Here is a 17,448-nt window from a genome sequence, read left to right on the forward strand (position 1 = left end):
GGTTCCCTGTGGACCGCCAGTGAACAGTATAGGACAGAAAATCTGAGGTGGGTCAGAGCAAAGCATTAATTCAACTAATCACCTACTTCCAAGGTTTTTGTCCAGGATTAAATACTCATTTCCTAGTCTTTTTCCTAACCCACAAGATGTTCACAGTCATCTAAGGTAGTCTATCAGAAATCATAGAGCAACTGAAAAAATCCACAGGAATTTAACTAGGACTATGAGCACAGGAGGTATAAGTGATATCCGTGTGTATTTGAATTTCTACAGGTCTCCTGGTCAAGGCCTCAAGGTCTCCTTCCTTTCCTAGCATTTCAGCCATTTTATATCCACTTACAGTTTTTCAAATATTAATCAAATATATACCATTAACTATAAGGGGACAAGAAAGCAGAAAGGTCTAAAAGGCTGAATTTTTCTTTGTTTTGGGCCCAGTTTTAGAGAATTACCACTCAGGGACCACACTGGTACAATGACCTGGTTCCTGCTTGGCCTAGGCGGGGGTCTCGTTTTCTGTTCAGAGTGCCTATTATGGTACAGTCTCAACAATTTAGAGACATCCCTTCCAAATATGAAAGCAACATTCTCTCAATGGTCAAAATCCTAGGAACAAATTAGGAAGTCCATTTTAAAAGCCTCTTTTAAATCAAACTCCATGGCTATCAAAATCCAGAGTACATTAATCTGTAAATAAATATCACCACCCATATAGCTAGAAAGCCAAAAAACCTAAACCTATTATTATTAGTGGTACTGGGGAATGAACCCAGGGCCATGTCCATGCTAGGCAAGTGTATTACCACTGAGTTATGTTCCTACCCCCAAACTACTAGAAGCTCCCCAGCTTACTATTTGGCTTATTAGTCTTGGTGCTTGGGGATCTGAGTCCCTGAGAAGAGGCAAATTCCATTAACCATATGTGGCCTGGGCTATTTTTAAAACATTTTTTCATTTGTTTATTTTGATTTTATATGTATGAGTGTTTTGCCTGACTGTATGTAAGTGCACTTGTATTATACAATGGCTATGGAGGCCAGAAAAGGGCTTTGGATCCTTTGGAACTGGAGTTACAGATGTCTGTTAGCCGTCATATAAGTGCTAGGTCCTGAACCCAGATCCTCTGCAAGAGCAGCCTGTGCTCTTATTGCTGAGCCAGCTCTCCAGCCCCTGTTTTTATTTTATTTTAACATTTTAAATGGAATTTTTGTGATTTTCATACAATATAATTTGATGGTATTTATATCCCTTTCCTTACCTACACCCCTTATTATTATTTCCCACCCAATATTATATTGTGTAATAAATATATATTAATATTAAGAGAGAGGCCTATAGAATCAAATTTGTGTCTCCAAAATCACACTCTGAAAAGATACTGACTCCCCAGCAGCCTTCCCAGCAGCCATTATTACTCCTTAGGTAAAATTAGGGTTTCTTGTTCAGTTCCTCACACATTCACTTGGATTTTGTCTGGCTTGAGTTTACATGGGACTTTCTAATTTATGCCCCCAAATGTCTTTCAATGCGGGTCTAGCCCCTGGAGCCTGGTTAACCTGTCAAGAGTTCCATCCTTGAAAGAGACTATCTCTCCCCTTCCCAGCATCCATTGATTGCCAAAATTTCCTTACATTGGGCTGGGGTTCTTACCAACTTCCTCATATCTATTCTAGTTCCTGTTTCTGCTTTTGATATTTTTCCTTTTTTCTATGATTTTAAAAAATTAATTAATCAACGAATTAATTTTTGAGACAGGGTATCACTATATAGCCCCCAGCTGGCCTGAAACTAGCCATGTAGACCAGGCTGGCTTCAAACTCCTAGAGATCCATCTGCCTCTGCCTCCTGAGTGCTGGGAACTACAGGCATGCACTGGCCACCACACTGGGCATAAAGGTGTGATTCTTTCAGGACCCCAGAAGTTGTTAGCTTAATGTCAAGTCTCTCATTTTCCAAGAACTCTAAAAGTTAACAGAACATGCAGGATTTCCATAGCTCTGGCCTCTCACACCCATCATTTGTAGAAAACAAGGTGATACACTGACCTCTAAAGCAGTCATGCTCAGCAAAACAATGCATTGAGACCTGAGTGTTCAGTGCTGTCAGTGAGGACACAGACACTTGAAGGCACTTGAAGAAAGAGGAGTAGGTGACACTTGCTTTTGGCCTCTTCTAAAGCCAATTAGTTAATGCTGATTTTTCTGGAATCCGTGGACTGTAAACTTAAATTCAGTCGAGAGAAGACTTTTAGAAAGAAATGAATTTTGCCACCCATATTTGCCATAATTTGAAAAGGAAATCCTTTTCTGTCCACTGTCTTCATTCTTAGAGCATGGCATTAGAGATGTGGCTATCTTCTTGCACAGAGATGGGCCACATTGATAGCAGCAGTCTGCAGGTCTGACCGAGATGCCTGTCTTTCTCCTTCTCCTTTTGAAAAGCTGTAGATTATATTTTTCCCCTTGAGCCCATTTCCTGGCACTATGGAGCTGTGTAATGGTATCTAACTTTTTAGAGAAATGTGATAGTCTACAGCCAGAGTTTGATCAGATTATCTGGAGTTGGGTGTGAAGGGAGATGTGAATAATTCTTGAGCCTATTGAAAAATTATATAAATTTAAGGTTTATTCTCTTGTTGCTCCATCCTTGAAAATGCAGAATGGGATTTGCACACACCTACCACAATTCTACCATGGTCCAAAGCAAACACCTTCAGTGTAAAACCTCCCAGAACTCTGTTAACACCCAAGACTCAGTTGCCTAGCAGTTTACAAGATAAATGCTTTCTCCATCAAGGCTCAAAGGAGCTGAATATTTCTCTTCCCTTGCATCAGATCCTTGGATTAGTAATATGTACTTAGGAAAAGATCCTTCCTCTTGAAGAACTGATTTTTTTCTTTCTCATCAGTCAAGCAAGATAGAAACTTAGACCTGGCATGAGTTTGACTGAAAAGGAATGAAGAAATAAATCATTCTTATTCTCATTCTCCATCAGTGGACTGAGAGTCCAAGTTTTCCTTTAGGTATGAAGCCAAGGGGTAGAGAGTGAGGAAAGGGAGATGGGATGGAGGCTAGGACAGATTACTGGCTCTCCTCGGCTCCACCGTGGGGAGGTCAGAGAGGCTCTCCTCTTGTTCCTCTCAACACCTAACCCCCCACCCTCTCACCATAACCGTCAGCCTCAAGGTCACCATGGCTGATCCTACTCTGCCCTGTCTATGTCAGTTAACTCATAACACCTGTCACTCCTCATTTCCAGACTCTCTCCGTCATTTCCCTCCAGGACTTCTGAGGTCCCCAGTCTAGAGCACTTATTCCTTCCTGTATGAGGCTTTTTCCCACCTTTAATCGACTGACATAATCACTCAATGAAGCACTTAAAAATAAAAGTGAAATGATGTTATTCTTAGAAACCTCCAGAGTCTCCAGCGTCCCATCCAGTATAAACTACACAATTCTATCCACCCGTGTGGTCTGCTCACAGACGTTGCACCTCTCTGGGCTTCTTCCTGATCCTCTTCTTCTGCACTGTTCAAATTACCAGCTTTCCTTTTGCTTCAGGATTTTGCACGGGTCAAAGTCCACTTTCCATGGCTAGGACACTAGCCCCAGATGTCCTCTTGACTGGCTTGTCTTCTTTTTATCTTTGCTCAAATGTTATCTCTTCGGTGAACCCCACATTGATCACCCTGATTAAAATTGCAGTTGTTTGCTGTGGTTGGCAGAATTATTTGTCTCCAAAGATGCTCATGTCCTAACCTTCCAAATCTGTGAAAATGTCATGATATATGGCTAAGGACATTGCAGAGTTGATTAAAAGTCTCTAATGAGGAAATAATTCTGGAAAGTTTAAGCATGCCCAATAGCATTACAAAGGTTCTTATTAGGAGGGTAAAGGTCAGTGAAGGGTAGATGACAGAAGCAGAAGTGGGATGGGACCTGAACACCAGAAATGTGGGCAGCCTCTCAAAGCTGTAAAAGGCCAAGAAGCAGATTCTTTCCTGGAACTTTCCAAAAGGAATGCCACACTGCTAACACTGACTGTAGCTGAGTAAGATCCATTTTGTGCTTATGATCTACAGAAGTGAAAGGTGATAAATTTAGGTCAGGTTTATGAAAAATTGTCATAGAAATTGATACAAAACTAATATAAACTTAATATTGAAATTAATATAAGTCCCACCTCTATAGCCCCAGCCCTTTGCCTAATTGGTGTCTTTGTGGTACCTGTCACCATATAGCAGGATCATTATTTTACTAATTTATTTCTTTAATGTTTTTGTCTCTCCCTGTAAAAGGTCAGCTCCATGAGAGTAGGGAAGTTTTAAATTGTTATTAGACCCCCAAATTAGAACAGAGCCTGTTGGATGCTAGACTCTCAATAATTATTGGCCAAGTAGAAAGTAAATTCGCCTTTTAAAATTAGCTACAATATATCAGTCTTAGTTTTTTTTTTTTTTAAATCTCCAAAAGATTTTTAAAAAAATTTTTGGTGTGGCCATGGTGGTACCCAGCTATAGTCTCAGCACTTGGGAGACTGCGGCTGGAGGAAGGTGAGTTGGAGCTTGGGCTGTATTGAGAGTCCCAGGATGGCTTTACCTACAGAATAAGATGCTGTCTTTAAGGGTTTGTTTTTTTTTTAGTCCCTTTCAAATGTAAGACAATTGGCAGTGTTCTGTATGTTTTTTTTGCACAAAGTTAATGTACATGAATTACCAGTTTCATTTACAAAGTCTGTGTTTTAAATGTTTTTAAACAGAAAAAAAAATGTATTTCACAGCCAGGAATGGTGGCACACGCCTGTAGTCCCAACACTTGGGAGGCAGAGGCAGGCGGATCTCTGTGAGTTCAAGGCCAGCCTGCTCTACATAGTGAGTTCCAGGACAGCTGGGTCTACAGGGAGATCCTGCTTCAAAAAGAAAAAAAAAAAAAAAAAAAATGTATTTCACATCTTGATATTCAGAAGAGACAAATGATTCAAAAACATTAGTAAATTCAGACATTATATCCTTACCTAATGTTCTAATTTGTTTCTCCATTGCTGTGACAAAATACTCTGACCAATACCAACTTGGGGAGGAAAAGATTTATTTGGCTTACATCTCCCAGGTCACAATTCAGCAGGGAGCTCAGTGTAGGAACTCAGGGCAGGAACCTGGAGGCAGGACCTGAGCACAGGTCACAGAGGAATGCTGCTTACTGGATTGGGCCCCTGGCCCATGCTCAGCCTGCTTCTATAATACAGGACTACCTGCCCAGGGGTGACACCACCTACAGTGGTCTGGGCCTTCCCACATCACTCAAAAATCAAGGAGTCCAATGGAAGTAATTCCCCAGTTGAGGCTCTCTCTACCCAAGTGTGTTGTTGACAAAGCTATCCAGCACACCTAGTAAAGAAAGCTGTCTTTAAATTTCTGGTTAAATATCAACTTCCTGAAGTCACAAAGCTTCAAAAGTAAGGACCCCGAGTCTTCTGGTGAGAGTTCAAATACTACATTTCTCATAGATTTAGGGGAAGAAATCCTCTTAGAATTGTTTTCCCTCCTATCACAGTCTCCTCTCTGTTTCAGGAGGAAACGACCAAATGTGCCGTGTTCTGATTTTTATGAAATCTGCCATGCTGTGTTTTATTGTCATGACCTGCATCCCAGGGTGGGTTTCTGGTTTTCTGCTTGCCGTCTGTGCCATTGCAGAATATTACTTTTTTCTCTCCCCTGTCCAAGGGACTTAATCAGCTTCTAAGGTCACCTTGGACTCTGCTAAAGAAACAGCTGTTACCAAAAAACGTTTTTCAGTTTACTTTAGAAAATGTATGGGGCACCTATTTTTTTATTGTTAGTTCTTTGCTAATTTCATACGTGTATATAATGCATTCTGGTTACTCCCCCCCCCTTATCTTTCCTCCTATCCCTGTCAGCACCTCTCCTTTCCCTAGGGGCCTGTATCTGTTCCAGATTTGTGACTTATGATTTCATTGTGTGACATATGTAGTTTAACCAGGGCCATCTGTGTGAGCATTGGATTGGGACTCACCATTGGAACCTGGTGGAGTCACTGGTAGGTACACAACTGAAGGCAATGAGTCCCCTTTCCCTGAGTCTGTTTGTATGACACAATTCAGCAGTGAGAGGTATGGCATCTGAGTCCCTCCTCCATCCTTGCCTGGATGTTAATGGGCCCATTCCTGTGCAGACTCAATACAGCCATATGTAGTTATGGAGTGTTTCTGATTGTAATGTCTGTGTATTGCACAGAAGATAGCATTTTGCAGTTGGGTACCAATTTGAGAGGTGCAAAGACTGGAGTCTTTGCACTTGTACTATTAGCCTAGTAAATATCTTACAGTCAGTTTTCAAAGTACCAAGTGTCAGAGTTTGCTGCTGTATAATGGAAATGGGGGAAACAGGAAATATTCTTTATATCTAAAAAATATTTTTGTTATTTTTAGATATTTTTCCAGAAAAAGTAAAATGTTTCTGGTTCAATAGATAACCATAGATGTTTGCATCCTTTACTTCCCCTGGTTCTTAGGAAATCCAGTGTTCTGGATCATTGGGAAGCCAGGAAAGGGTGCCATCCATCTGTCAAACCCATTGGAAGCCACGAGGGACATTGCACAGAGACTGGGTTGAGTGATGGGCCAAAACCCAACAGTTTACTACAGAAGAAGCCAGAGAAACAAGAGGTGAGGAAGCCCACCAGCACTCTCTGCTCCTGAGGGCCAGCAGATGGAGGGAGGAGTGGGCTTTGAGAGGCCTTAGAGGTGCAAGCACCCAAGACACACTGGTCACAGAGTGTGTTTCTTGTGATGGTTTTAAAAGTATTTGACCTCACACTTGATGTAGGTGGCCATTCCTGGGCATAAAGCCAGGATTCCCTTAGCTGGGCCCTGATGAGATGGTTGGGCCAAATGGCTAGATTGTTGCCATAACAAAGGAGGAAAAGAATTCCTCAATTGAAGGTGAGCTGTCATGTGGGAATTCCCTTTGTGGTCACAGCATGAACCCTCCCTCCCTCCCTCTCTCCCTCCATCCCTCCTCTCCTTCTTCCTTCCTTCCTCCCTCCCTCCCTCTCCCCTCCCTCCCCCTCCCTCTTCCTTCCTTCCTTCCTTCCTTCCTTCCTTCCTTCCTTCCTTCCTCCTTCCCACCTTTCCCATCCTCCCACCCCCTCTGGTTGTGTTGTTGACTTGATCAAAAATAGGGCCAGGCATGGTGGTACACACTTTTAATCCCAGTACTCAGGAGGGGGATGGATCTTCTTTTCTTTTTCCTTCCCTCCCTGTCCCTCCCCCTCCCTTCCCCTTCCTCCTCTTGTCCTTCCCATCTTCCTTCCCTTCCATCCTTTCCTTTGTTTTTTTTTTTGTTTTTGTTTTTTTTTTTGTATCTCTAGACAGAGTCTTGCTATGTAGCCCAGGTTAACCCCAAATTCAAGATTCACCTGCTGCAGCCTCCTGAGTACTGGAATTACAGGCAAGTTCCATCATGCCCAGTTGACTTGCAATTTCTGCTTCGAGTATTTTAACCGCAATGTATAAGCCCTTATAACTGTTGTAAGGACAAACAGAGATAAATCAAGGGTAGATAAGAAAACTCAGACATCAGCAAGAGGGGACCATTTGGAGAAAAGATGTCTGTGGTTGTTAAAAGTTAAGATGACCCTCCACAATTGATTAAACAAAGACTGCCATAAAAAGTGACAGCCATGGAAAGATGTTATTGGAAGCATTTATTAGCATGGAAAAACTTTGAAGATATATTACTAAGTTTCAGAGAAGAGAAACAGAGAGAGGGGGGTGGGAGGAAGAGAGAGAGAGAATGAATATGACAATAAGGTAAATGCCCTATGTGCTGTAGATGGAGAGTCAGGAGTGAGGTTTGCAATGAGAAGGTGAAAAATCTGGAAAAATACACACCCAAATACCTTCCAGGAAACACTATGGAATGTGATATTAAGACCATTTTATAACCTCTTTGCTGATATGTATCTTAAATTGTTTTCAATAAAATAAACATAAACAGTCACGTTTTTCTCATGTAATTATAGAATGTAAATATTGTCCCCCAGAGAGTTTATTTTTTTAAAAAAAAGAACACAGGACCAAAACAATCTTATAGATATGTTCTTAACACGTTTCAAGGAAATGGGTAATTTTCATTTTACTTAAAATATTTTACAGCCAGGCATGGTGGCGCACGCCTTTAATCCCAGCACTTGGGAGGCAGAGACAGGTGGATCTTTGTGAGTTCGAGGCCAGCCTGGTCTACATAGTGAGTTCCAGGACAGCTGGGGCTACAGGGAGACCCTGTCTCAAAAAGACAAATATATATATATATATTTTTTACAAAGCAGGAAAAGATGGAAAGTGAACCTGTCATTTCAAGAAACAGTCATAAGCTTGCGTGTCAGAGCCTAACAGAGAGGTGGAAAAATCATCACAGGCCGATAGCATCTGTGACTAGGATGCAAATTTTAGAAAATGCAAATAACTTTCATTTAGAATTATGCTAAAAGAGTAAGATGACTAAGTTTTCTTCTAAAAATACTGACGTTTTAATTATAGGAAGTTCTCAATAAAATTTTTCAGCAGATAAAATATAGTCTTTGACATTGAAACATTCAATAGAGTTTGAAAAACGCATCTAGTGACACTAAATGCCCAATTCATTAAAAAAAAAAAAGTCTGGAACCTTTAACTTGAAGTTGGAAAGACACTTCCTAATTGATAGAGAGCATTTATCTTGAGCAAATGTCTAATAGTCTGCAAACCAGTGGTAAGTACAGGCATTGCCATTAAAACAGACTGGCAGCAACATTATGACTTGGATGCAATTTGTCTCTCAAGTCTCCTATGTTGGAAGGTTTGTCCCTACTATGTGGTGTTAAGATGGCAGGATTAAAAGGCAGGGGCACCAGCATGAATGGCGGAAGGCCTTCTCTGAATCTGGAGTGGCTCAGCAACATGACTGGATTAGTTTTTGTAAGCATAGGTTATTAGTGAGGTCACGCCCATCTCAAGAGATCCCTTCTGCATGTGACTGCTTCCCTCTCTGCTTCCTCATGCTGTGATGTGACCAGGGCCTATTGCTGGAGCTGATAACATGCTATTTGGCCTTTCTGGCCACCAGAATCATCAGCCAAATGGAATCCTTTCCTTTATATACTATCCAGCAAAATGTATTTTGTTTGGGAACACAGAACTACAAGTTTTTAAAAAATCTACAAATATCAACTAAAAAATGGTTGGTTGAAGTACTAAGTTTGGGGTTAGTAGTAAGAAGATAGAATATATGGAGTAAAACTAAAGGAGTCAACAGGAAAGTATATGGGGGTGGGGTGGGGCAGGAGCAATGGCTCAGCCCTTCCAGAAGACCAGTGTTCAATTCCCAGCACCTAGTTGAATGACTGACACTCACCTGTTATTCTAGCTCTAGGTCTTCCAACACCTTGGCGCGCGCACACACACACACACACACACACACACACACAGACATACACACACATAAATAAAAATAAATCAAATCTTTAAAAAAGAAAAGTACATTGGTCCTGAATTATAATGTATCCTAAGTATACTTAAGCATCTAAAATATTTAAATTTTCATGGTCATTTGGTTTATTTTCTTTCTCCTGCCATTTTTTTTTGTTTGTTTTTTGTTTTTGTTTTTTTTTTTGTTAAATTACACTAGAACCGTTGACCTCTTCAAGTCTGCAAGGGCAAGGGTTGGAGACAAAGATAAATACTGAGTGTTTAGAGAAACATGTGTCAGGCATGGTGACACACACCTTTAATCCCAGCACTGGGAGGCAGAGGTAGATGAATCTCTGTGAGGTTGAGCCTAGCCTGGTCTATATAGCAAGTTCCATGCCAGCTGGGGTTTCGGAGAGACCCTGTCTCAAAAAAATAAATTCCCATGTCAGTCAAGCCTCAGAGATACCACTCTTGTGATAGAGCAATGGAAGAGGTTTTCTCTTCAATCCTGCCCTTTTCCAAGATGGTATAGTCCTCGAGGAAGGGGGAGTCTGCCATAGCCAGCCCTCAGCAGAGATAATGGGCTCACGGTGCTGGAGAGATAGCCCAGCAGTGAAGAGAGCTTACTGCTCTTGCAGAGGACCAGCAGTTTAGTTCCCAGCATCCACATCAGATGACGCATAACTGTCTGTAACTGTAGCTCCAGGGAATCTGATGCCCTCTGCTTCCAAGGGCACCTGCACAAACATGGTGCACATAAACTCATCAGCTTTACACACATATACATAAATAAAAATAATAAATGAATCCTTAATATATATAAGCAGACACCTTAGGTCAGGAATTATGCCTATGGATGTTATATGCCCTTTCTGTTTCCATGGGGAGGTTGGTCCTATGAAGCAATTAGATAAAGCAACCAAGAAATCTAGGTTTTACCCCACTATCCCTTCCTGATCCAAAGGCTTGTGCCAGGATTTACAAACTCTCTAAGAAAATCCCCTATCAAACAGTGCAAAAGACAAAGAAAATGTTAGAAAATGTGCAATTCATTTTATGGTCCCAAATGGTAAGGACATTTGCTTTAGATTAAGATACGAAGTTAGGAAAATATGCCACATTAAAAATGTGATAGAAGTAATGAGTGGCAGGTTTAAAAGTTAGACATAAACTCAGTGAATGAGAAAGCAACTTGGAGAATTTTGTCAGGACTGAGAGTTAAAGATAGAGAAGACAAAGCAGAGTTGGACAAGACAGTGGTTCAGGGTAGCTTGGGATATGCCCGAGGACTTTCAGAAGGAAGAGACAGAGACAGACAGGCTTGAGTCACAAAAATTTTGTCTTGGTTGCTGGAGAAATGACTCCATTGGTAAAGTGTTTTCCTTTCAAGTATGAGGACCTGAGTTTGATCCTCAGAATCCATGTAAAATTGTCAAATGTGGTAGTGTACACTTGTAATTCTACGGCCGAGGAGGTGGAGATGGGGGGTATTGTTGGGGCTCACTGGCCAGCCAGTCTAGCCTACTTGGTGAATTCCAAGTCAATGAGAGATTCTATCTCAAAACAAAAAAAAACAAAAACAAGCAAGATATGTTGCTCTTGAGAAACACCAGAGGTTGACCTCTGGCCTCTACATGCATGTCCACACATGAACACACACATACAAAATGAACAAAAACAAACAACGAAAACTTAGTCTTCATAGCAAAAGAACTGATAAAATGCCTGACAGATTAATTAACAACCGCTTCTCTTAGTCATAAACACAATTTCTAAACACCAAGGAAAAAGGAAATTCTTTTTTAAAAAAAGTTTTTATTGAATTTTTGTGAATTTCATACAATATATTTTGATCATATTTAGATCCCTCCCCTATCTGCATCCCTCTTATAGCCCCGTCCATTTTCATGTACTCGGACATATATATTAAGGCCTATAGAACCAAGTTTGTGTCCTTAAATGTCCTTTGATGGGCATCCATTCCCTGGAGCCTGGTTAACCTATCTAGCATCACACCCATAAGAAAACTGACTTTCTCTCTCCCAGAGTTACTGGTTGCCAGTAGTTCTCAGCTAAGGTTAGGGCTCTCATACCTGCTTTCCCACTTCTATGCTGGAATTTTTGTCTGGTTTGAGTTTGCATGAGTCTTGTACATGCTGTTACCGTTGCTGTAAGTTCCCAGCCATCTGGAAAACTGTTTCCTTGTAGCTGCCAACCACTGCAGCTCTTACAAGCTTTCTGCTGCCTCTTCCACAATGATCCCTGGGCCTTGGGTGGCAGAAATTTGATATAGGTGTCCTAATCAGGGATAAGCACTCTGCAGTTTCTTATTCTCTGCACTTTGGCTGATTGTGGATCTCTGGGTTAATCACCATCTGTTGCATGAGGTAGCTTTACTCGTAAGAGTTGAGAGGTGCATTAATATTGTTTCCATCCCCTGCTCCACTATGTTCCATAAGCCTTAGGCGTAGAGGTTGCATTGTAGTTGTGAAAAACAAAAGGGCTTCTTGAAGGGAGGCAGACATCGTATTGCTTTGAGAAGGACCAGCAATGAGGATGATGGAGGAGGCAGAAGAGAAGGGGGTGACATGCACAAAGCGAAGGTGGGTCTGGGAATCTGTAAAATATCTCAATATTCCACTCTATATGAGGAAAAACTACAATGTTTTCTCTCAAATGAGCAAAACTCCAAACAGCTATGCTACTTCACCACAAATACTCAAAAGGATTCTTTAAAATTATTAATAATAATAAATTTGGTCCAAAAAACTGGGGACATTGGAAATATCATATACTTCTAAGTCTAGAAAACTATAAAATGTTCATTTGGACAGGTGATTTAAAAATGCCCAGTAAAAGCTAGTCTAAATTATGGCTGGCAAAGCACTTGCCTCACATACCCAGAAGTCAGTGTTCCACACTTCCCCTGACTCTTACACCCCCACCTCTTCTGTGAACCTTAGCAGGGTTCATACAGCTGGCCTATGTATGACAGGGCATTCACAATCATTTATTCTGTGTACTTTCACTGTTATGAATCACTACAGTTACTATAGACCACTACAAAAAGAAATTTCTTGGATCAAAGCTGGCAGCAGCACAGTTTTATGATCATAAGCATAGTTATTTAGAAGGCGATTTTACAGATATTGTCCATTTAACAACAACAGTAGTAGCTTACTGCTTAGGGCCTGTGACCTCCCCAGCCACAGACTACTGACCAGGTTTAGAGTACTAGAATTCCCTCCTGTGGCATGAGCATCAAATCTAACCAGAAAGTGGTTGGTTACCCCTGTAACAGACTGACCATTATTGCACCAGTGAGTTCATCTTGCCTAGCCAGTAGGTATTGTAACATCATCCACAGCTGAGTAAGACCGCAGATAACAATTCTCCCCTAGAAATCTGCCTAGTATCTTGTATCACCATGAAAGCTAGCCAGCAGGGAAGAAGCCCCAGCCTAACTCCTGACTGATTTCTCTCTGCCCTACAACCAAGGTGTGTTCTATGTGAATGTTGGAGATCTGCTTTCCCAGTGGGACTTCATCAGCTGAACCATCTCCCAAATTCCCCTTAAGTCATATTAAATTTCAACCCCCCACACTATGCAGCTCTCTTTCTTGTATTTCTTTAGTTATGAAACAAGTCAGTATAAGAATGTAAAAATCTTAAAAAGGGGGAAAATGAAGAACTCAAAAGATTCTGGGTAATTTTAAGACTGGAAAAGATATTAAGAAATTGCTAATATGTTTATAAAATTGAGGCTAAATGTAAAAAAAGATAACTGAAAAAAATATAAAATTACTTTTTCTGGATAAAAAAATAATGAATAATTTCTACAAAATGTGGTATGGAATAGCAAGATATATTTAAAAACGACTGTACTTCTCCTCTTCCATAAGTTTTGTAGTTAAGAGTATATTTGGTACGTGGGTTTGTTGTTCAACATATGATGGACATAATATCATAAATGTGTAATAACTAGTGTCTCATGAGTACTTACCATCAAAGTGGACATCAGCTGTGCCAATCCACAGCTGTAACTGACAGCTGTTGCTAGGAAAAGTAGGAAGCTGCAATCCGTTCGTATTTGTCTTCAGTTAACATCCAGTCATTCTTTAGTGAGAAAACTGAATTTAGGAAAATATTAACTATCCAGGGGATGATTATGTTCCTACTTTGCCTTGCCATCATTAAGCCAAGGCACATTTGGGTATGAGTACTCTCTATCTACACATTACTGTGCTGTTAGAGCAACAGCTCTCAAAACATAACAGCCATGAAACTCCTGATGCCTTCATCATTGACTTCAAAGACAACCACTCTCTGTGAACTTTCAAGGGCCCGATCTCATGGTAGCATCCCTCTCTTTCCTTCAGTCCAAGAATGAAAGCAAAGCCTTTCTGGAAAAAAAAATCACACTCATCATCTGTCATGGTCTTGACTTTGTTCTTTCTATTACAAGTTCATTCCTTTAAAAAAAATCTGCTAAAACAGGCAAAACACCAAGCAAAACAACAAAAAACTCCAACAAACTACAAATCCCAAACCTAAACCAACACTATTTCCTAGAAAATGTTACCTAATTTATTTATGCTTTGTTATAAGGACAGTGTTGAAATTTTGATTAGGAAAATGGTAAAACTCAGACTTGGAGCTTTTATTCCCAACACAGGGCATAGATGTTAATATTTAGGACCTTTAAATTTTACATTATGATCCTTTGTGGCTGTAGAACACACAGTTCTGTGAATACAGCTTGCCCTCCACCCAACTTGGAGTACTCTATCATGTGGAGGCTACGCCATCCCAATTATTTTTCTGTCATGCTATTGTTTCCCCACCTGATTATAAAATATAGCTATTGAGAGCCCATTGCTCAATGGCTATAGATGCATATGTATGTGTTCCTGCCTTTGTGTGAATTGTGTGTCCTGTCTGTCCCAGTGTACAAAATTTTCCAGTAACTGGACTGTGACCACGGCAAATGCTTTCAGCATCCGAAAGAAATTTTTCATGGGCCTGTCATTTTTTGGCTTTTGCTTAGGAATAGTTTGGTTTGGTTGCTTGGGTACAGCTGATTGAATACAGTTGCAGGAACTAATCAAAATCTGTTATAAGTTAGGGGCCCTTTACATTTGTCCTGTTTCGTCTCCAATGTGAGGTGTTATATTACTTTACATCTAGAGTTTAGTACTTGTACAGCTCCTTTCTTTTTTCTTTTTTTCTTTTTTTCTTTTTTTTTTTTGTCTTTTTGAGACAGGGTCTCCTTATAGCCCCCGCTGGTCTGCAACTCGCTATGTAGACCAGGCTGGCCTTGATCTCACAGAGATTCGGCTGTCTCTGCCTCCTGAGTGCTAGGATAAAAGGTGTGGGCCTCCGTGCCCAGCACAACTCCTTTCTTGGTCTGTAGCTTTGATGGAGAGGGAGAGGGAGAAAGAGAAGAGGAAGAGAGAAAAACATTAGCACAGTTTTAACTGAATTGGAGTTTATTAAAAATATAATATTCTATAATGAGTAAATACAGGCAATCTTTTGCCTTGTTGAAAATAGGTCAGACTCTGTTGCTTCCTGTTAATGGCTGGGCTTGCCCAGTGGAAATCATGGCAGGAAGTTGGAAGCTCAGAAGAGTTTGATGTCAGGGTATTTATTGTCCCACTAGCTTCCCTGCCAGGTTGCTGAGGGCTGGCTGTGTTGTTCTTCTAGAGAAGGTCACAGCTCTTGTCGGGAACCCTCTCCGTCTGGGTTTCTGGCTGGTTCTGATACTCTCCAGTCTTTCTGTTTCCATACCCAAGATGGTGCCAGCTCCTCTGTTTCTTCTTTCAGGGTACTATGCTAAGCCTTATGCTGCTCCTAAACCCTGCACATGAATTTATAAAAAGTACTTTAAATTAAACTCATCTCAAAATTTCCTGGGCAAGAAATCTTTTGTTTGCTTTACGGTATTTTTTGCTTGTTTTTGGTGAGTGCTTGGTTAAGGCAATGTTTTAAAATTAAAAGAGGCATTTTAGCCACTCTCAATGATGTGTGAGAGAGAATGAAGGTGCCACAGGCACTAGGGAGGTTCTGCATCTTCTTTCTCTCTACTGCATTTGGTCCAGATCATGCATCTGGCCTCCAGTCTCCTCATGGCTGACCAATGCCTTTCCTTTCCATTCTCCACAAATTCTCTCATCTTTGGATTAAATCCGATGTTCTAGACATGCCATTCCATGCATCCTTCCTCCTGGACATCTTCATCAATCTTTACCTCTTGTGCTTCATTCTTGAATAGCACTCGTGCTAATATATGCTATCTTAGTCTGTATTAGGACTTACATAGCTACTGATGCTAATCTATAACACTCCTTATAGGGTAATGACTTCTTAAGATCCAAAAGTGACTTCTTCCAAAATATACAGCATGAACAGGGAGTGACTTTCTGATCATGAGACTAGATGGGGAGCTTTGTTAGGAAAACGCTTTGAGGCACCAAGTGTGGCAGCAGGAATCTGTCAACTCTATTCGGATGTAGGGGTGTGCAGAAATGCAGAGTGGCAGGTTGGATGTTAAGGACTGTCCCCAAAAGGGATCGTAATGGAAGAAGTGAAAAAATGGAAGTAGAAATAAATATTAAATTCTTTGATGAAATACATGAGAAATTACTAAAATAATTCTTTCTTAACCCAAGTTAAGAGATTCTATTCAAAGAATCTGGACACAAGTTAATGTGTCAAATCTTGGGTAGAAATCTGATGTGTATGAATTTTTAAAATTAATTTATTATTATTATTATTATTATTATTATGGGTTTTTTTTTGGTCTTTTTGAGACAGGGTCTCCCTGTAGCCCCAGTTGTCCTGGAACTCACTATGTAGACCAGGCTGTCCTTTAACTCACAGAGATCCACCTGCCTCTGCCTCCCAAGTGCTAGGATTAAAGGCGTGTGCCATCACGCCCGGCTATTTTTATTATTTTTATTTTATGTGTATGAGAGTGTTGCCTGCATATGTGTAAGTGCACTTGTGTTGTGCAATGCCCAAGGAGGTCAGAAGAGGGAGTCAGATCCCCTGGGACTGGAGTTATGTATGGTTGTTAGCCACCATGTGGGTGCTGGGAATCAGACCTGGGTCCTCTGCAAGAGCAGCCAATGCCCTGAACCACTGAGTTATTTCTCCAGCCCATGAAATCTGAAGAGTATGAAATTTGACATTTTGGATAAAGTCACAAACTTCTTATTGATTTTGCCAGTATCAGAGCCATGTTTCTTTTTATTCCTCTAACATGAAAAGTTTTGGCTGTCATTATTACCTATAGCTCAGTTTTTCATTTTGTTTTGTTTTGTTTTGTTTTGTTGAGTTTTAGGGGTTTTTGAGACAGGGTCTTACTTTAGCCCCAGCTGGCCTAGAACTCTTTATCTAGACTATCCCAGGCCAGCATCAATCTCACAGAGATCCACTTACCTCTACTCCTTAGTGCTGGGATTGATGGTATGTGCCACCACAGCCAGCTATAGCCCAGTTTTTTATATTCTGCACTACTCTGTATTGGCTGCCATTAATTTAGCACTCATACTTTTAAAAGATTTATTTCTTTTATATGTATGAGTGTTTGTTTGCAAGTATGTATGTGTACCATGTTTATGTCTGGCACTCATGGAGGCCAAAAGAAAGCATTGGATCCATGAAACTGGAATTACGGAAAGTTGTGAGCCATGGTGTGGGTGCTGGGAATGAAACCTGGACCCTCTGCAAGTGAAGCAAGTGGAAAGATAGCTCAGCAATTAAGAGCACTGACTGCTCTTCCAGAGGACCCTGGTTTGGTTGTCAGTAACCACATGGTAGCTATCAACTGTCTGAAACTCCAGCTCAAGGAATCCATCACCCTCCTCTGGCCTCCACTGACATTGCATACATGTAGTAGACCTCAAACATTCAGGCAAAACACCCATACACATAAAAAAAGAAATAAATAAAAATCTTAAAATTTTTTTTTCTTT

The sequence above is a fragment of the Nannospalax galili genome, unplaced genomic scaffold (genome assembly GCF_000622305.1).
Source record: "Nannospalax galili isolate Female #2095 unplaced genomic scaffold, S.galili_v1.0 scaffold127, whole genome shotgun sequence".
Classification (NCBI taxonomy): Eukaryota; Metazoa; Chordata; class Mammalia; order Rodentia; family Spalacidae; genus Nannospalax; species Nannospalax galili.